Source organism: Triplophysa dalaica, chromosome 5 (assembly GCF_015846415.1).
Source record: "Triplophysa dalaica isolate WHDGS20190420 chromosome 5, ASM1584641v1, whole genome shotgun sequence".
In the NCBI taxonomy this organism is placed as follows: Eukaryota; Metazoa; Chordata; class Actinopteri; order Cypriniformes; family Nemacheilidae; genus Triplophysa; species Triplophysa dalaica.
The window spans coordinates 14,577,994-14,598,644 of record NC_079546.1 but is presented as its reverse complement, the minus strand read 5'-3'; the positions used below and the strand labels follow the sequence as shown (position 1 = coordinate 14,598,644).

At 41.4% G+C, this 20,651-nt stretch overlaps 9 non-coding genes across 9 annotated transcripts; all 9 read left to right on the top strand.

Moving 5' to 3' along the window:
- Window positions 1-2,938: 2,938 nt before the first annotated feature.
- On the top strand, window positions 2,939-3,011 carry trnav-uac (transfer RNA valine (anticodon UAC)). The gene has a single exon. It is a non-coding gene; the product is annotated as a tRNA-Val (tRNA).
- Window positions 3,012-3,799: 788 nt separating this feature from the next.
- Window positions 3,800-3,872, top strand: trnav-uac (transfer RNA valine (anticodon UAC)). Its single transcript has one exon. It is a non-coding gene; the product is annotated as a tRNA-Val (tRNA).
- Window positions 3,873-4,064: 192 nt separating this feature from the next.
- trnav-cac (transfer RNA valine (anticodon CAC)) lies at window positions 4,065-4,137 on the top strand. The gene has a single exon. It is a non-coding gene; the product is annotated as a tRNA-Val (tRNA).
- A 2,096-nt stretch (window positions 4,138-6,233) lies between these two features.
- Window positions 6,234-6,306, top strand: trnav-cac (transfer RNA valine (anticodon CAC)). Its single transcript has one exon. It is a non-coding gene; the product is annotated as a tRNA-Val (tRNA).
- Window positions 6,307-7,612: 1,306 nt separating this feature from the next.
- trnav-uac (transfer RNA valine (anticodon UAC)) lies at window positions 7,613-7,685 on the top strand. Its single transcript has one exon. It is a non-coding gene; the product is annotated as a tRNA-Val (tRNA).
- A 2,196-nt stretch (window positions 7,686-9,881) lies between these two features.
- Window positions 9,882-9,954, top strand: trnav-aac (transfer RNA valine (anticodon AAC)). Its single transcript has one exon. It is a non-coding gene; the product is annotated as a tRNA-Val (tRNA).
- A 3,020-nt stretch (window positions 9,955-12,974) lies between these two features.
- On the top strand, window positions 12,975-13,047 carry trnav-uac (transfer RNA valine (anticodon UAC)). Its single transcript has one exon. It is a non-coding gene; the product is annotated as a tRNA-Val (tRNA).
- A 521-nt stretch (window positions 13,048-13,568) lies between these two features.
- On the top strand, window positions 13,569-13,641 carry trnav-aac (transfer RNA valine (anticodon AAC)). Its single transcript has one exon. It is a non-coding gene; the product is annotated as a tRNA-Val (tRNA).
- A 4,211-nt stretch (window positions 13,642-17,852) lies between these two features.
- Window positions 17,853-17,926, top strand: trnaf-gaa (transfer RNA phenylalanine (anticodon GAA)). Its single transcript has one exon. It is a non-coding gene; the product is annotated as a tRNA-Phe (tRNA).
- Window positions 17,927-20,651: the final 2,725 nt, after the last annotated feature.

Here is a 20,651-nt window from a genome sequence, read left to right as displayed (position 1 = left end):
GAAACCGAGCAGAAACATAGTCTGCTTTAAGCCATAGAGTGGAATATAACAATAAGGTAACCAAACCTTTAAGCATTCAATGCACGGTTTTGTAGACTGTCGAAATTCAGCCTCTATTATGTCACGTACTATGTTCTTTTAGTGACTGTCGCATTCTCCTGACTTGAAAGGTCCCTAGTCGAAACCGAGCAGAAACATAGTCTGCTTTAAGCCATAGAGTGGAATATAATGACAAGGTAACCAAACCTTTAAGCATTCAATGCACGGTTTCGTAGACAAGGCATAAGACTAGTCCCATACTAAGATGAATGTTCGAGATGTCTTACCTGAATAAACTTGACCTGGAATACCTTCAAATTTGTGACTGGCAAGTTTCTCGCCAAAGTCATTCAATACTTGCGTGGTCTGTTTTAAACCAGCGCCAGGTTGACGACGTACGCAGGAATTGTCCACGTTTCTGTAGTGTAGTGGTTATCACGTTTGCTTCACACGCAAAAGGTCCTCGGTTCAAAACCGAGCAGAAACATAGTCTGCTTTAAGCCATAGAGTGGAATATAATGACAAGGTAACCAAACCTTTAAGCATTCAATGCACGGTTTTGTAGACTGTCGAAATTCAGCCTCTATTATGTCACGTACTATGTTCTTTTAGTGACTGTCGCATTCTCCTGACGTGAAAGGTCCCTAGTCGAAACCGAGCAGAAACATAGTCTGCTTTAAGCCATAGAGTGGAATATAATGACAAGGTAACCAAACCTTTAAGCATTCAATGCACGGTTTCGTAGACAAGGCTTAAGACTAGTCCCATACTAAGATGAATGTTCGAGATGTCTTACCTGAATAAACTTGACCTGGAATACCTTCAAATTTGTGACTGGCAAGTTTCTTGCCAAAGTCAGACAATACTTGCGTGGTCTGTTTTAAACCAGCGCCAGTTTGACGACGTACGCAGGAATTGTCCACGTTTCTGTAGTGTAGTGGTTATCACGTTTGCTTTACACGCAGAAGGTCCTCGGTTCGAAACCGAGCAGAAACATAGTCTGCTTTAAGCCAGAGAGTGGAATATAATGACAAGGTAACCAAACCTTTAAGCATTCAATGCACGGTTTCGTAGACAAGGCTTGAGACTAGTCCCAGACCAAGATGATTGTTTGAGATTCCTTAACTGAAAAATCTTGCCCTGAAACACCTTAAAATTTGTTACTGGCAAATTTATGCGAAATTCAGAGTTTCTGTAGTGTAGTGGTTATCACGTTCGCCTAACACGCAAAAGGTCCTCGGTTCGAAACCGAGCAGAAACATAGTCTGCTTTAAGCCATAGAGTGGAATATAATGACAAGGTAACCAAACCTTTAAGCATTCAATGCACGGTTTTTATAGACTGCCGAAATTCAGCCTCTATTATGTTACAAGCTATGTTCTTTTAGTGACTGTCGCATTCTCCTGACGTGAAAGGTCCCTAGTCGAAACCGAGCAGAAACATAGTCTGCTTTAAGCCATAGAGTGGAATATAATGACAAGGTAACCAAACCTTTAAGCATTCAATGCACGGTTTTGTAGACTGTCGAAATTCAGCCTCTATTATGTCACGTACTATGTTCTTTTAGTGACTGTCGCATTCCCCTGACGCATTGCACCTTCAAATTTGTGACTGGCAAGTTTCTTGCCAAAGTCAGACAATGCTTGGGTGGTCTGTTTTAAACCAGCGCCAGTTTGACGACGTACGCAGGAATTGTCCACGTTTCTGTAGTGTAGTGGTTATCACGTTTGCTTCACACGCAAAAGGTCCTCGGTTCGAAACCGAGCAGTAACATAGTGTGCTTTAAGCCATAGAGAGCAATATAATGACAAGGTAACCAAACCTTTAAGCATTCAATGCACGGTTTTTATAGACTGCCGAAATTCAGCCTCTATTATGTTACAAGCTATGTTCTTTTAGTGACTGTCGCATTCTCCTGACGTGAAAGGTCCCTAGTCGAAACCGAGCAGAAACATAGTCTGCTTTAAGCCATAGAGTGGAATATAATGACAAGGTAACCAAACCTTTAAGCATTCAATGCACGGTTTTGTAGACTGTCGAAATTCAGCCTCTATTATGTCACGTACTATGTTCTTTTAGTGACTGTCGCATTCTCCTGACGTGAAAGGTCCCTAGTCGAAACCGAGCAGAAACATAGTCTGCTTTAAGCCATAGAGTGGAATATAATGACAAGGTAACCAAACCTTTAAGCATTCAATGCACGGTTTCGTAGACAAGGCATAAGACTAGTCCCATACTAAGATGAATGTTCGAGATGTCTTACCTGAATAAACTTGACCTGGAATACCTTCAAATTTGTGACTGGCAAGTTTCTTGCCAAAGTCATTCAATACTTGCGTGGTCTGTTTTAAACCAGCGCCAGGTTGACGACGTACGCAGGAATTGTCCACGTTTCTGTAGTGTAGTGGTTATCACGTTTGCTTCACACGCAAAAGGTCCTCGGTTCAAAACCGAGCAGAAACATAGTCTGCTTTAAGCCATAGAGTGGAATATAATGACAAGGTAACCAAACCTTTAAGCATTCAATGCACGGTTTTGTAGACTGTCGAAATTCAGCCTCTATTATGTCACGTACTATGTTCTTTTAGTGACTGTCGCATTCTCCTGACGTGAAAGGTCCCTAGTCGAAACCGAGCAGAAACATAGTCTGCTTTAAGCCATAGAGTGGAATATAATGACAAGGTAACCAAACCTTTAAGCATTCAATGCACGGTTTCGTAGACAAGGCTTAAGACTAGTCCCATACTAAGATGAATGTTCGAGATGTCTTACCTGAATAAACTTGACCTGGAATACCTTCAAATTTGTGACTGGCAAGTTTCTTGCCAAAGTCAGACAATACTTGCGTGGTCTGTTTTAAACCAGCGCCAGTTTGACGACGTACGCAGGAATTGTCCACGTTTCTGTAGTGTAGTGGTTATCACGTTTGCTTTACACGCAAAAGGTCCTCGGTTCGAAACCGAGCAGAAACATAGTCTGCTTTAAGCCAGAGAGTGGAATATAATGACAAGGTAACCAAACCTTTAAGCATTCAATGCACGGTTTCGTAGACAAGGCTTAAGACTAGTCCCAGACCAAGATGATTGTTTGAGATTCCTTAACTGAAAAATCTTGCCCTGAAACACCTTAAAATTTGTTACTGGCAAATTTATGCGAAATTCAGAGTTTCTGTAGTGTAGTGGTTATCACGTTCGCCTAACACGCAAAAGGTCCTCGGTTCGAAACCGAGCAGAAACATAGTCTGCTTTAAGCCATAGAGTGGAATATAATGACAAGGTAACCAAACCTTTAAGCATTCAATGCACGGTTTCGTAGACAAGGCTTAAGACTAGTCCCAGACTAAGATGATTGTTTGAGATTCCTTAACTGAAAAATCTTGCCCTGAAACACCTTAAAATTTGTGACTGGCAAATTTATGCCAAATTCAGAGTTTCTGTAGTGTAGTGGTTATCACGTTCGCCTAACACGCGAAAGGTCCTCGTTTCGAAACCGAGCAGAAACATAGTCTGTTTTAAGCCATAGAGTGGAATATAATGACAAGGTAACCAAACCTTTAAGCATTCAATGCACGGTTTTGTAGACTGTCGAAATTCAGCCTCTATTATGTCACGTACTATGTTCTTTTAGTGACTGTCGCATTCCCCTGACGCATTGCACCTTCAAATTTGTGACTGGCAAGTTTCTTGCCAAAGTCAGACAATGCTTGCGTGGTCTGTTTTAAACCAGCGCCAGTTTGACGACGTACGCAGGAATTGTACACGTTTCTGTAGTGTAGTGGTTATCACGTTTGCTTTACACGCAAAAGGTCCTCGGTTCGAAACCGAGCAGAAACATAGTCTGCTTTAAGCCATAGAGTGGAATATAACGACAAGGTAACCAAACCTTAAGCATTCAATGCACTGTTTTGTAGACAAGGCTTAAGACTAGTCCCATACTGAAATGAATGTTCGAGATGTCTCACCTGAATAAACTTGACCTGGAACACCTTCAAATTTGTGACTGGCAAGTTTCTTGCCAAATTCAGAGTTTCTGTAGTGTAGTGGTTATCACGTTCGCCTCACACGCGAAAGGTCCTCGGTTCGAAACCGAGCAGAAACATAGTCTGTTTTAAGCCATAGAGTGGAATATAATGACAAGGTAACCAAACCTTTAAGCATTCAATGCACGGTTTTTATAGACTGCCGAAATTCAGCCTCTATTATGTTACAAGCTATGTTCTTTTAGTGACTGTCGCATTCTCCTGACGTGAAAGGTCCCTAGTCGAAACCGAGCAGAAACATAGTCTGCTTTAAGCCATAGAGTGGAATATAATGACAAGGTAACCAAACCTTTAAGCATTCAATGCACGGTTTTGTAGACTGTCGAAATTCAGCCTCTATTATGTCACGTACTATGTTCTTTTAGTGACTGTCGCATTCCCCTGACGCATTGCACCTTCAAATTTGTGACTGGCAAGTTTCTTGCCAAAGTCAGACAATGCTTGGGTGGTCTGTTTTAAACCAGCGCCAGTTTGACGACGTACGCAGGAATTGTCCACGTTTCTGTAGTGTAGTGGTTATCACGTTTGCTTCACACGCAAAAGGTCCTCGGTTCGAAACCGAGCAGTAACATAGTGTGCTTTAAGCCATAGAGAGCAATATAATGACAAGGTAACCAAACCTTTAAGCATTCAATGCACGGTTTTTATAGACTGCCGAAATTCAGCCTCTATTATGTTACAAGCTATGTTCTTTTAGTGACTGTCGCATTCTCCTGACGTGAAAGGTCCCTAGTCGAAACCGAGCAGAAACATAGTCTGCTTTAAGCCATAGAGTGGAATATAACAATAAGGTAACCAAACCTTTAAGCATTCAATGCACGGTTTTGTAGACTGTCGAAATTCAGCCTCTATTATGTCACGTACTATGTTCTTTTAGTGACTGTCGCATTCTCCTGACTTGAAAGGTCCCTAGTCGAAACCGAGCAGAAACATAGTCTGCTTTAAGCCATAGAGTGGAATATAATGACAAGGTAACCAAACCTTTAAGCATTCAATGCACGGTTTCGTAGACAAGGCATAAGACTAGTCCCATACTAAGATGAATGTTCGAGATGTCTTACCTGAATAAACTTGACCTGGAATACCTTCAAATTTGTGACTGGCAAGTTTCTCGCCAAAGTCATTCAATACTTGCGTGGTCTGTTTTAAACCAGCGCCAGGTTGACGACGTACGCAGGAATTGTCCACGTTTCTGTAGTGTAGTGGTTATCACGTTTGCTTCACACGCAAATGGTCCTCGGTTCAAAACCGAGCAGAAACATAGTCTGCTTTAAGCCATAGAGTGGAATATAATGACAAGGTAACCAAACCTTTAAGCATTCAATGCACGGTTTTGTAGACTGTCGAAATTCAGCCTCTATTATGTCACGTACTATGTTCTTTTAGTGACTGTCGCATTCTCCTGACGTGAAAGGTCCCTAGTCGAAACCGAGCAGAAACATAGTCTGCTTTAAGCCATAGAGTGGAATATAATGACAAGGTAACCAAACCTTTAAGCATTCAATGCACGGTTTCGTAGACAAGGCTTAAGTCTATTCCCAGACTAAGATGATTGTTTGAGATTCCTTAACTGAAAAATCTTGCCATGAAACACCTTAAAATTTGTTACTGGCAAATTTATGCGAAATTCAGAGTTTCTGTAGTGTAGTGGTTATCACGTTCGCCTAAACACGCGAAAGGTCCTCGGTTCGAGACCGAGCAGAAACAGTTTTCAGGTTTTGGCGTCAACCAGAGCAAATGCCATCGGTGTAAAACGTAGCTGCAATGCGTATCGGCCTGATTGAAAGCTTTTTGGGATTGTCAAATTCAGCCTCTATTATGTCACGTACAATGTTCTTTTATTGACTGTCGCATTCTCCTGACGTGAAAGGTCCCTAGTCGAAACCGAGCAGAAACATAGTCTGCTTTAAGCCATAGAGTGGAATATAATGACAAGGTAACCAAACCTTTAAGCATTCAATGCACGGTTTTGTAGACTGTCGAAATTCAGCCTCTATTATGTCACGTACTATGTTCTTTTAGTGACTGTCGCATTCCCCTGACGCATTGCACCTTCAAATTTGTGACTGGCAAGTTTCTTGCCAAAGTCAGACAATGCTTGGGTGGTCTGTTTTAAACCAGCGCCAGTTTGACGACGTACGCAGGAATTGTCCACGTTTCTGTAGTGTAGTGGTTATCACGTTTGCTTCACACGCAAAAGGTCCTCGGTTCGAAACCGAGCAGAAACATAGTCTGCTTTAAGCCATAGAGTGGAATATAATGACAAGGTAACCAAACCTTTAAGCATTCAATGCACGGTTTCGTAGACAAGGCTTAAGACTATTCCCAGACTAAGATGATTGTTTGAGATTCCTTAACTGAAAAATCTTGCCATGAAACACCTTAAAATTTGTTACTGGCAAATTTATGCGAAATTCAGAGTTTCTGTAGTGTAGTGGTTATCACGTTCGCCTAAACACGCGAAAGGTCCTCGGTTCGAGACCGAGCAGAAACATAGTCTGCTTTATGCCATAGAGTGGAATATAATGACAAGGTAACCAAACCTTTAAGCATTCAATGCACGGTTTCGTAGACAAGGCTTAAGACTAGTCCCAGACTAAGATGAGTGTTTGAGATTTCTTAACTGAAAAATCTTGCCCTGAAACACCTTAAAATTTGTGACTGGCAAATTTATGCGAAATTCAGAGTTTCTGTAGCGTATTGGTTATCACGTTCGCCTAACACGCGAAGGGTCCTCGGTTCGAGACCGAGCAGAAACAGTTTTCAGGTTTTGACGTCAACCAGAGCAAATGCCATCGGTGTAAAACGTAGCTGCAATGCGTATCGGCCTGATTGAAAGCTTTTTGGGATTGTCAAATTCAGCCTCTATTATGTCACGTACTATGTTCTTTTAATGACTGTCGCATTCTCCTGACGTGAAAGGTCCCTAGTCGAAACCGAGCAGAATAATCGCCTTCTTTAAGTCATATGGTTAAACGTAATTACAAGCTAAACAAAACTTTAAGCATTCAATGCCCAGTTTTGTAGACAACGCTTAAGACTAGTCCCAGACTAAGATGAACGTTTGAGATGTCTTACCTGAATAAACTTGACCTGGAATACCTTCAAATTTGTGACTGGCAAGTTTCTTGCCAAAGTCAGACAATAGTTGCGTGGTCTGTTTTAAACCAGCGCCAGGTTGACGACGTACGCAGGAATTGTCCACGTTTCTGTTTTGTAGTGGTTATCACGTTTGCTTTACACGCAAAAGGTCCTCGGTTCGACACCGAGCAGAAACATAGTCTGCTTTAAGCCATAGAGTGGAATATAATGACAAGGTAACCAAACCTTTAAGCATTCAATGCACGGTTTCGTAGACAAGGCTTAAGACTAGTCCCATACTAAGATGAATGTTCGAGATGTCTTACCTGAATAAACTTGACCTGGAATACCTTCAAATTTGTGACTGGCAAGTTTCTTGCCAAAGTCAGACAATACTTGCGTGGTCTGTTTTAAACCAGCGCCAGTTTGACGACGTACGCAGGAATTGTCCACGTTTCTGTAGTGTAGTGGTTATCACGTTTGCTTTACACGCAAAAGGTCCTCGGTTCGAAACCGAGCAGAAACATAGTCTGCTTTAAGCCAGAGAGTGGAATATAATGACAAGGTAACCAAACCTTTAAGCATTCAATGCACGGTTTTGTAGACTGTCGAAATTCAGCCTCTATTATGTCAAGTACTATGTTCTTTTAGTGACTGTCGCATTCTCCTGACGTGAAAGGTCCCTAGTCGAAACCGAGCAGAAACATAGTCTGCTTTAAGCCATAGAGTGGAATATAACGACAAGGTAACCAAACCTTAAGCATTCAATGCACTGTTTTGTAGACAAGGCTTAAGACTAGTCCCATACTGAAATGAATGTTCGAGATGTCTCACCTGAATAAACTTGACCTGGAACACCTTCAAATTTGTGTCTGGCAAGTTTCTTGCCAAATTCAGAGTTTCTGTAGTGTAGTGGTTATCACGTCTGCTTCACACGCAAAAGGTCCTCGGTTCGAAACCGAGCAGAAACATAGTCTGCTTTAAGCCATAGAGTGGAATATAATGACAAGGTAACCAAACCTTTAAGCATTCAATGCACGGTTTTGTAGACTGTCGAAATTCAGCCTCTATTATGTCACGTACTATGTTCTTTTAGTGACTGTCGCATTCTCCTGACGTGAAAGGTCCCTAGTCGAAACCGAGCAGAAACATAGTCTGCTTTAAGCCATAGAGTGGAATATAATGACAAGGTAACCAAACCTTTAAGCATTCAATGCACGGTTTCGTAGACAAGGCTTAAGACTATTCCCAGACTAAGATGATTGTTTGAGATTCCTTAACTGAAAAATCTTGCCATGAAGCACCTTAAAATTTGTTACTGGCAAATTTATGCGAAATTCAGAGTTTCTGTAGTGTAGTGGTTATCACGTTCGCCTAAACACGCGAAAGGTCCTCGGTTCGAGACCGAGCAGAAACATAGTCTGCTTTATGCCATAGAGTGGAATATAATGACAAGGTAACCAAACCTTTAAGCATTCAATGCACGGTTTCGTAGACAAGGCTTAAGACTAGTCCCAGACTAAGATGAGTGTTTGAGATTTCTTAACTGAAAAATCTTGCCCTGAAACACCTTAAAATTTGTGACTGGCAAATTTATGCGAAATTCAGAGTTTCTGTAGCGTATTGGTTATCACGTTCGCCTAACACGCGAAGGGTCCTCGGTTCGAGACCGAGCAGAAACAGTTTTCAGGTTTTGGCGTCAACCAGAGCAAATGCCATCGGTGTAAAACGTAGCTGCAATGCGTATCGGCCTGATTGAAAGCTTTTTGGGATTGTCAAATTCAGCCTCTATTATGTCACGTACTATGTTCTTTTAATGACTGTCGCATTCTCCTGACGTGAAAGGTCCCTAGTCGAAACCGAGCAGAATAATCGCCTTCTTTAAGTCATATGGTTAAACGTAATTACAAGCTAAACAAAACTTTAAGCATTCAATGCCCAGTTTTGTAGACAACGCTTAAGACTAGTCCCAGACTAAGATGAACGTTTGAGATGTCTTACCTGAATAAACTTGACCTGGAATACCTTCAAATTTGTGACTGGCAAGTTTCTTGCCAAAGTCAGACAATAGTTGCGTGGTCTGTTTTAAACCAGCGCCAGGTTGACAACGTACGCAGGAATTGTCCACGTTTCTGTTTTGTAGTGGTTATCACGTTTGCTTTACACGCAAAAGGTCCTCGGTTCGAAACCGAGCAGAAACATAGTCTGCTTTAAGCCATAGAGTGGAATATAATGACAAGGTAACCAAACCTTTAAGCATTCAATGCACGGTTTCGTAGACAAGGCTTAAGACTAGTCCCATACTAAGATGAATGTTCGAGATGTCTTACCTGAATAAACTTGACCTGGAATACCTTCAAATTTGTGACTGGCAAGTTTCTTGCCAAAGTCAGACAATACTTGCGTGGTCTGTTTTAAACCAGCGCGAGTTTGACGACGTACGCAGGAATTGTCCACGTTTCTGTAGTGTAGTGGTTATCACGTTTGCTTTACACGCAAAAGGTCTTCGGTTCGAAACCGAGCAGAAACATAGTCTGCTTTAAGCCAGAGAGTGGAATATAATGACAAGGTAACCAAACCTTTAAGCATTCAATGCACGGTTTCGTAGACAAGGCTTAAGACTAGTCCCAGACCAAGATGATTGTTTGAGATTCCTTAACTGAAAAATCTTGCCCTGAAACACCTTAAAATTTGTTACTGGCAAATTTATGCGAAATTCAGAGTTTCTGTAGTGTAGTGGTTATCACGTTCGCCTAACACGCGAAAGGTCCTCGGTTCGAAACCGAGCAGAAACATAGTCTGCTTTAAGCCATAGAGTGGAATATAATGACAAGGTAACCAAACCTTTAAGCATTCAATGCACGGTTTCGTAGACAAGGCTTAAGACTAGTCCCAGACTAAGATGATTGTTTGAGATTCCTTAACTGAAAAATCTTGCCCTGAAACACCTTAAAATTTGTGACTGGCAAATTTATGCCAAATTCAGAGTTTCTGTAGTGTAGTGGTTATCACGTTCGCCTAACACGCGAAAGGTCCTCGTTTCGAAACCGAGCAGAAACATAGTCTGTTTTAAGCCATAGAGTGGAATATAATGACAAGGTAACCAAACCTTTAAGCATTCAATGCACGGTTTTGTAGACTGTCGAAATTCAGCCTCTATTATGTTACAAGCTATGTTCTTTTAGTGACTGTCGCATTCTCCTGACGTGAAAGGTCCCTAGTCGAAACCGAGTAGAAACATCGCCTTCTTTAAGCCATATGGTTAAACGTAATTACAAGTTAAACAAAACTTTAAGCATTCACTGCACGGTTTCGTAGACGAGGCTTAAGACTAGTCCCATACAAAGATGAATGTTCGAGATGTCTTACCTGAATAAACTTGACCTGGAATACCTTCAAATTTGTGACTGGCAAGTTTCTTGCCAAAGTCAGACAATACTTGCGTGGTCTGTTTTAAACCAGCGCCAGGTTGACGACGTACGCAGGAATTGTCCACGTTTCTGTAGTGTAGTGGTTATCAAGTTTGCTTTACACGCAAAAGGTCCTCGTTTCGAAACCGAGCAGAAACATAGTCTGCTTTAAGCCATAGAGTGGAATATAATGTTAAGGTAACCAAACCTTTAAGCATTCAATGCACGGTTTTGTAGACTGTCGAAATTCAGCCTCTATTATGTTACAAGCTATTTTCTTTTAGTGACTGTCGCATTCTCCTGACGTGAAAGGTCCCTAGTCGAAACCGAGTAGAAACATCGCCTTCTTTAAGCCATATGGTTAAACGTAATTACAAGTTAAACAAAACTTTAAGCATTCAATGCACGGTTTCGTAGACGAGGCTTAAGACTAGTCCCATACTAAGATGAATGTTCGAGATGTCTTACCTGAATAAACTTGACCTGGAACACTTTCAAATTTGTGACTGGCAAGTATCTTGCCAAAGTCAGACAATACTTGCGTGGTCTGTTTTAAACCAGCGCCACGTTGACGACGTATGCAGGAATTGTCCACGTTTCTGTAGGTTAGTGGTTATCACGTTTGCTTTACACGCAAAAGGTCCTCGTTTCGAGACCGAGCAGAAACAGTTTTCAGGTTTTGGCGTCAACCAGAGCAAATGCCATCGGCGTAAAACGTAGCTGCACTGCGTATCGGCCTGATTGAAAGCTTTTTGGGATTGTCAAATTCAGCCTCTATTATGTCACCTACTATGTTCTTTTAGTGACTGTCGCATTCTCCTGACGTGAAAGGTCCCTAGTCGAAACCGAGCAGAAACATAGTCTGCTTTAAGCCATAGAGTGGAATATAACGACAAGGTAACCAACCCTTAAGCATTCATTGCACGGTTTTGTAGACTGTCGAAATTCAGCCTCTATTATGTTACAAGCTATGTTCTTTTAGTGACTGTCGCATTCTCCTGACGTGAAAGGTCCCTAGTCGAAACCGAGCAGAAACATAGTCTGCTTTAAGCCATAGAGTGGAATATAATGACAAGGTAACCAAACCTTAAGCATTCAATGCACTGTTTTGTAGACAAGGCTTAAGACTTGTCCCATACTTAAATGAATGTTCGAGATGTCTCACCTGAATAAACTTGACCTGGAACACCTTCAAATTTGTGACTGGCAAGTTTCTTGCCAAATTCAGACAATGCTTGCGTGGTCTGTTTTAAACCAGCGCCAGGTTCACGACGTACGCAGGAATTGTCCACGTTTCTGTAGTGTAGTGGTTATCACGTTTGCTTCACACGTTAAAGGTCCTCGGTTCGAAACAAAGCAGAAACATAGTCTGCTTTAAGCCATAGAGTGGAATATAATGACAAGGTAACCAAACCTTTAAGCATTCAATGCACGGTTTCGTAGACAAGGCTTAAGACTAGTCCCAGACTAAGATGAGTGTTTGAGATTTCTTAACTTAAAAATCTTGCCCTGAAACACCTTAAAATTTGTGACTGGCAAATTTATGCGAAATTCAGAGTTTCTGTAGCGTATTGGTTATCACGTTCGCCTAACACGCGAAGGGTCCTCGGTTCGAGACCGAGCAGAAACAGTTTTCAGGTTTTGGCGTCAACCAGAGCAAATGCCATCGGTGTAAAACGTAGCTGCAATGCGTATCGGCCTGATTGAAAGCTTTTTGGGATTGTCAAATTCAGCCTCTATTATGTCACGTACTATGTTCTTTTAATGACTGTCGCATTCTCCTGACGTGAAAGGTCCCTAGTCGAAACCGAGCAGAATAATCGCCTTCTTTAAGTCATATGGTTAAACGTAATTACAAGCTAAACAAAACTTTAAGCATTCAATGCCCAGTTTTGTAGACAACGCTTAAGATTAGTCCCAGACTAAGATGAACGTTTGAGATGTCTTACCTGAATAAACTTGACCTGGAATACCTTCAAATTTGTGACTGGCAAGTTTCTTGCCAAAGTCAGACAATAGTTGCGTGGTCTGTTTTAAACCAGCGCCAGGTTGACAACGTACGCAGGAATTGTCCACGTTTCTGTTTTGTAGTGGTTATCACGTTTGCTTTACACGCAAAAGGTCCTCGGTTCGAAACCGAGCAGAAACATAGTCTGCTTTAAGCCATAGAGTGGAATATAATGACAAGGTAACCAAACCTTTAAGCATTCAATGCACGGTTTCGTAGACAAGGCTTAAGACTAGTCCCATACTAAGATGAATGTTCGAGATGTCTTACCTGAATAAACTTGACCTGGAATACCTTCAAATTTGTGACTGGCAAGTTTCTTGCCAAAGTCAGACAATACTTGCGTGGTCTGTTTTAAACCAGCGCCAGTTTGACGACGTACGCAGGAATTGTCCACGTTTCTGTAGTGTAGTGGTTATCACGTTTGCTTTACACGCAAAAGGTCCTCGGTTCGAAACCGAGCAGAAACATAGTCTGCTTTAAGCCATAGAGTGGAATATAATGACAAGGTAACCAAACCTTTAAGCATTCAATGCACGGTTTCGTAGACAAGGCTTAAGACTAGTCCCAGACCAAGATTATTGTTCGAGATGTCTTACCTGAATAAACTTGACCTGGAATACCTTCAAATTTGTGACTGGCAAGTTTCTTGCCAAAGTCAGACAATACTTGCGTGGTCTGTTTTAAACCAGCGCCAGTTTGACGACGTACGCAGGAATTGTCCACGTTTCTGTAGTGTAGTGGTTATCACGTTTGCTTTACACGCAAAAGGTCTTCGGTTCGAAACCGAGCAGAAACATAGTCTGCTTTAAGCCAGAGAGTGGAATATAATGACAAGGTAACCAAACCTTTAAGCATTCAATGCACGGTTTCGTAGACAAGGCTTAAGACTAGTCCCAGACCAAGATGATTGTTTGAGATTCCTTAACTGAAAAATCTTGCCCTGAAACACCTTAAAATTTGTTACTGGCAAATTTATGCGAAATTCAGAGTTTCTGTAGTGTAGTGGTTATCACGTTCGCCTAACACGCGAAAGGTCCTCGGTTCGAAACCGAGCAGAAACATAGTCTGCTTTAAGCCATAGAGTGGAATATAATGACAAGGTAACCAAACCTTTAAGCATTCAATGCACGGTTTCGTAGACAAGGCTTAAGACTAGTCCCAGACTAAGATGATTGTTTGAGATTCCTTAACTGAAAAATCTTGCCCTGAAACACCTTAAAATTTGTGACTGGCAAATTTATGCCAAATTCAGAGTTTCTGTAGTGTAGTGGTTATCACGTTCGCCTAACACGCGAAAGGTCCTCGTTTTGAAACCGATTAGAAACATAGTCTGTTTTAAGCCATAGAGTGGAATATAATGACAAGGTAACCAAACCTTTAAGCATTCAATGCACGGTTTTGTAGACTGTCGAAATTCAGCCTCTATTATGTTACAAGCTATGTTCTTTTAGTGACTGTCGCATTCTCCTGACGTGAAAGGTCCCTAGTCGAAACCGAGTAGAAACATCGCCTTCTTTAAGCCATATGGTTAAACGTAATTACAAGTTAAACAAAACTTTAAGCATTCACTGCACGGTTTCGTAGACGAGGCTTAAGACTAGTCCCATACAAAGATGAATGTTCGAGATGTCTTACCTGAATAAACTTGACCTGGAATACCTTCAAATTTGTGACTGGCAAGTTTCTTGCCAAAGTCAGACAATACTTGCGTGGTCTGTTTTAAACCAGCGCCAGGTTGACGACGTACGCAGGAATTGTCCACGTTTCTGTAGTGTAGTGGTTATCAAGTTTGCTTTACACGCAAAAGGTCCTCGTTTCGAAACCGAGCAGAAACATAGTCTGCTTTAAGCCATAGAGTGGAATATAATGTTAAGGTAACCAAACCTTTAAGCATTCAATGCACGGTTTTGTAGACTGTCGAAATTCAGCCTCTATTATGTTACAAGCTATTTTCTTTTAGTGACTGTCGCATTCTCCTGACGTGAAAGGTCCCTAGTCGAAACCGAGTAGAAACATCGCCTTCTTTAAGCCATATGGTTAAACGTAATTACAAGTTAAACAAAACTTTAAGCATTCAATGCACGGTTTCGTAGACGAGGCTTAAGACTAGTCCCATACTAAGATGAATGTTCGAGATGTCTTACCTGAATAAACTTGACCTGGAACACTTTCAAATTTGTGACTGGCAAGTATCTTGCCAAAGTCAGACAATACTTGCGTGGTCTGTTTTAAACCAGCGCCACGTTGACGACGTATGCAGGAATTGTCCACGTTTCTGTAGGTTAGTGGTTATCACGTTTGCTTTACACGCAAAAGGTCCTCGTTTCGAGACCGAGCAGAAACAGTTTTCAGGTTTTGGCGTCAACCAGAGCAAATGCCATCGGCGTAAAACGTAGCTGCACTGCGTATCGGCCTGATTGAAAGCTTTTTGGGATTGTCAAATTCAGCCTCTATTATGTCACCTACTATGTTCTTTTAGTGACTGTCGCATTCTCCTGACGTGAAAGGTCCCTAGTCGAAACCGAGCAGAAACATAGTCTGCTTTAAGCCATAGAGTGGAATATAACGACAAGGTAACCAACCCTTAAGCATTCATTGCACGGTTTTGTAGACTGTCGAAATTCAGCCTCTATTATGTTACAAGCTATGTTCTTTTAGTGACTGTCGCATTCTCCTGACGTGAAAGGTCCCTAGTCGAAACCGAGCAGAAACATAGTCTGCTTTAAGCCATAGAGTGGAATATAATGACAAGGTAACCAAACCTTAAGCATTCAATGCACTGTTTTGTAGACAAGGCTTAAGACTTGTCCCATACTTAAATGAATGTTCGAGATGTCTCACCTGAATAAACTTGACCTGGAACACCTTCAAATTTGTGACTGGCAAGTTTCTTGCCAAAGTCAGACAATGCTTGCGTGGTCTGTTTTAAACCAGCGCCAGGTTCACGACGTACGCAGGAATTGTCCACGTTTCTGTAGTGTAGTGGTTATCACGTTTGCTTCACACGTTAAAGGTCCTCGGTTCGAAACAAAGCAGAAACATAGTCTGCTTTAAGCCATAGAGTGGAATATAATGACAAGGTAACCAAACCTTTAAGCATTCAATGCACGGTTTCGTAGACAAGGCTTAAAACTAGTCCCAGACTAAGATGATTTTTTGAGATTCCTTAACTGAAAAATCTTGCCCTGAAACACCTTAAAATTTGTTTCTGGCAAATTTATGCGAAATTCAGAGTTTCTGTACTGTAGTGGTTATCACGTTCGCCTAACACGCGAAAGGTCCTCGGTTCGAAACCGAGCAGAAACATAGTCTGTTTTAAGCCATAGAGTGGAATATAATGACAAGGTAACCAAACCTTTAAGCATTCAATGCACGGTTTCGTAGACAAGGCTTAAGACTAGTCCCATACTAAGATGAATGTTCAAGATTTCTTTACTGAAAAATCTTGCCCTGAAACACCTTAAAATTTGTGACTGGTGAAGGAGTTTTTTAATAAGTTTTTATTATGTTTGAATCTTTACTTTTTATTATAGTTTGATTAACATAATGTGTGTGCTGAAGGAGTTTTTTGCTAATAAGTTTTATTATAGTTTGATTAACATAATGTGTGTGACTTAATGAAAATGTTTAAGCAGAAGCTGTGAGGGGTTTCTGTGCTGAGATTGAAAGTGCCTGTTACAGGAATGTGTGTGGGGGTTCAGCTTTGCGCGCAAAGATAAGGGAAATAGCTGAAAGGCAGTTAAAGACTCAGGGTATGTGAGTGCAGATTATGAGGGATTTAATAATTTATGTTTAATCATTTAATCATTTATGTTTACTCATTTATATGTTATGTTTAATCATTTATGGGTGTTATTTTTCTTATTGCGTGAAGTGTTAAAACTATAGATATGATACATGCATTTGATACCCAAGCTATGTGCTGATATTGGTGTGTTTGCAACAGGAATGTGAGTGTGTGGGAAGGAGGGGGTAGTTCGGCTGCAGTTGGGTAAGAAAAATGGGGGAGGTCTAAGGAATGTGTGTTGTGTTGTGTCATATGATATTTTGCAGAAAAATAGGAGAACGAAGGAGTAAAGGCTGATTGGACAGCACAGGGCGGACCCTCCTCTGCAGGAAACGAAAGAAGATACACGTCACCAAACACTATAAAGATGTTGTAAACTCATTTCGTTGGGTTGATTCTATTTGTAAGACACTGTGTCGAGACAATCCAGCGCGCGCTGTTTCTGATCAATAAACTTCAACATTTGTTAGAGTTGCCTCTTTCCAATTTTTGACCATGCAGGACATATAAAGTCCATCACTGGCAAATTTATGCCAAATTCAGAGTTTCTGTAGTATAGTGGTTATCACGTTCGCCTAACACGCAAAAGGTCTTCGGTTCGAGATCGAGATCGAGCAAAAACAGTTTTCAGGTTTTGGCGTCAAGCAGAGCAAATGCCTTCGGTGTAAAATGTAGCTGCACTGCGTATCGGCCTGATTGAAAGCTTTTGGGGATTGTCAAATTCAGCCTCTATTATGTTACAAGCTATGTTCTTTTAGTGACTGTCGCATTCTCCTGACGTGAAAGGTCCCTAGTCGAAACCGAGCAGAAACATCGCCTGCTTTAAGCCATATGGTGAAACGTAATTACAAGCTGTCCACATTTCTGTAGTGTAGGGGTTATCACGTTTGCTGTACACGCAAAAGGTCCTCTTCTTAGGTCCCCTTGTCTACACAATATTGGACGGTTGAAGAGTCTAGTCAACGGAACACACAGAGTTTGCAGATCGTGAGACAAAGTTTGACACAGACACCAGGTGCTTGTTCAATCAGAGTCCAATGTTTATTGTTTTAAGGACTAATATTTATAAGCTGGAAACAGGAGATGTCATATAAAACCACCTGAGTGGAAAATCACCAGACTTTCTGTTTAGTCTTATTCCTCCTGAACAATCAGATATGATCACAAAGTACGTATTCAATATACGTACTCAATATTACAGTATCAAAACAATTGTCCCTAGACATCATTAGGAACCTTGAGATGGAGAACAACAGATACTTATATCAACATAAGACAGCATAAGATACGATACGACTTTCAACGAGGTTAAACAACAAGAAAGTAAGGCACATTTTATGTGAATTGAAGCTAATACTTATAGGAATGAATACGAATGAATACATATGATATATGAACTTTGTATTAAACACAGATTTAATATTTGTAGAGGACAGGACGAAATCCAGATTCTTACAGTTGCACAAGTCAATCGTGTACCTACATAGCCGAAATAGCTCAGTTGGGAGAGCGTTAGACTGAAGATCTAAAGGTCCCTGTTTCGATCGCGGGTTTGGTGGGTCGACAATAGATTGACATTGGTTTTCATGGTGTAATGGTTAGCGTTCTGGACTCTGAATCCAGTGATCTGAGTTCAAATCTTGCTGAGACCTCTCATTGGAAGTCCAAACTTTTTGGAGGCATCCCAGCAGAACCCCCGTCCAAAGGAGACCCTGCCAGGGATTGTTACCGCCCCACTGTTTGAACCTATTTCCTGAAGCGTTTGAGCTGTAAGACAAGCACGAGTGAATTTCATCTATGTTTATGTGCAGGAGTAGTGTTGCACTTGTGGAAAGATGAACCACATAAAAGATGAAGGGTCTTTGTAATGATAAAGTAAGACAACGGTAGGTTACAACCAGGTTTCAGTAAGCCTCAAGTTAAAGTAGCATTTGCTGATTTCATACTGACAACAGGCCAACGATACACAATGCGCCAAAGGACGATACACCCAAGTGAAAGCGGAAAAAAAAGTGGAACAAATGTCCCATGTCTGAAGCGTTTTTGTGATTCCACACACATACACAAAAAAATTTGGGCAGAGAGATTTTTCATGCCCTGGGCTAAGGACTTATTTTGACAACTGCCCAACAATAATGAGGGATAATGCTTTTCAAGAAACTACAAGAAAAGGGCAAAGAGACACAACACATCACACATCCACTTTGGTTTTTTGAAAATGCAAGGAACACAGCAAGAAAACTTGTGGAATCTTAAGTGACAACTTGATTGTCTTTGAACGTGAAATGTCCTGCATCAAGTTGCTCTTGGTAAAACCAATGCACACACAATATGGGAGACTCTTGTCATGTGTGTCCAGGTGCCATAGCGAGGACAGACAACGGGCCCTGAAGGCTTTTTGTGAGTGAAAATATGAGCAGGAATCAACACGAAGACCTTTTTCTGCAGCGGTGAGCCTCGACAGTTAGCATAGGGATGGCTAAGATTAGAGTTGAGCCGGATACTCGGCTGAAACGAGTATCCGGTACGGATAAAGCACTTTTGCCTAGTACGAGTATTATACGAGTAATACGAGTCAATATCTGTGCTCGGATTGAATAAAAATCCTCATTGGGTAGCTGACTGTGTCTGCGTTCTGTGATAGTCACAGCTCCCCTACACACATGCAGATGTATTGTGTTGCTGACTGTGTTCACAGCTCTCTCTCCGTTTCTCCCTCAGTCACTCAGGTTCGCGGGTCTTTCCCGTTAACGTTTAGGGTTTCTTCAGCATTAGGTTGGTTTTTTATTTCGGTTTGTAGTACTTACTTATTAACTATTAGAGTTTGGTAAACGTGGGGTTTGTTCAGACGTGGTGCTTGGTAGAATGCGACTCGCGTTGCGTCTCTGGCCGTCTTCTTTAAACCGTCAGCTGGCTCTAACCAGTTTTTAATTAAAAGTTAAAAAAAGAAAGTTATGTTGAGATGAAAACTCTTGTTCATTACATGTTACTTCATAATTGCAACCGCATGTGTTGTATTCAATTGTTGCAAAACTTATTCTGTATAAAGTTTGTTTGTCATCGTGATCAAAACCATTGATCTGAAGCTCAATGCTGATGCTGTCATGTAAATATTTTTCTAATCAGCATTAAATATAACAATTTCCGATCAACCCATATCAATTGCATGCTTAAAATAACATACCGATTAAAGCCCCGCCCATCTCAAGACAACCCGACCCAATTTCCGGGTTAAATCCCGCCCACTTCCTGGTTAGGCCCCGCCCAGTCCGAGTACAGATACGGATACAGATAATTCATATGGTTAACAGATACAGATACAGATACAGATAATGCTGTACTCGCTCACCCCTTTCTAAGATGCACGAAGGAAGCTCCAAAAGCCACTAATGTGGTGAATGCGGGCGTTGGTCCCGCTACCTCTCGCTTGCGCTTGCTGCTTCTCGCTGGTTGCGCCAAAGTAAGCCCAAAGTTCAATTCAATTCAATTCAAGTTTATTTATATAGCGCTTTTCACAATGTGTATTGTTTCAAAGCAGCTTTACAGGGGCAAACAAGAAAAACAGAAAAGTTAAAACACAGCACAGTGCATGGTATTTATACAACGAGTAAGTTCATTCTAATAAATAACATCTAATTTCTAAATAAATAAATGAATGAATGCAGTCTCCCGGTGAGCAGGCCAACACTGCCCTGCTGTGGCGAGGAACCCAAACTCCAATGATTGATTAATGGAGAAAAAAACCTCGGGAGAAACCAGGCTCAACCGGGAGGGCCAGATCCCCTCTGACGTGTCATAGCTGCACTCAGACTGGTGACATGTGATTTTAGTTTAGCATTTAATACCAAATATTGTAACTTCAGCATTAATAAGACAAATAGTCCGTCTTTGCTCTTGGTTGGGGATGTAGTGGTCTGAGCTGGGATGGTCCGATGGTCATATTTCTCTTGGCAGCTGGTGGAATTGCCTTAGATGGAGCTGGGATGGTCAGTCAGTCTGCAGCTGTATCTGGTGTAATCTCAAATTGGGGATGGGCATCTGTCGGTCGTCTGGACATGGTGGAACTTCTTCCTACCTCGGGATGGGCATCTGTCGGTCGTCTGGACATGGTGGAACTTCTTCCTACCTCGGGATGGGCATCCCGAGGCAGAGGCGGAAAGAGAATAAAGAGAATAATTAGCGTAGCTGCTGTTCATTAACTATGCATTAAGTGAAAGCTTGGCTGAAAAGATGTGTCTTTAATCTAGATTTAAATTGGGAGAGTGTGTCTGACCCTCGAATAGT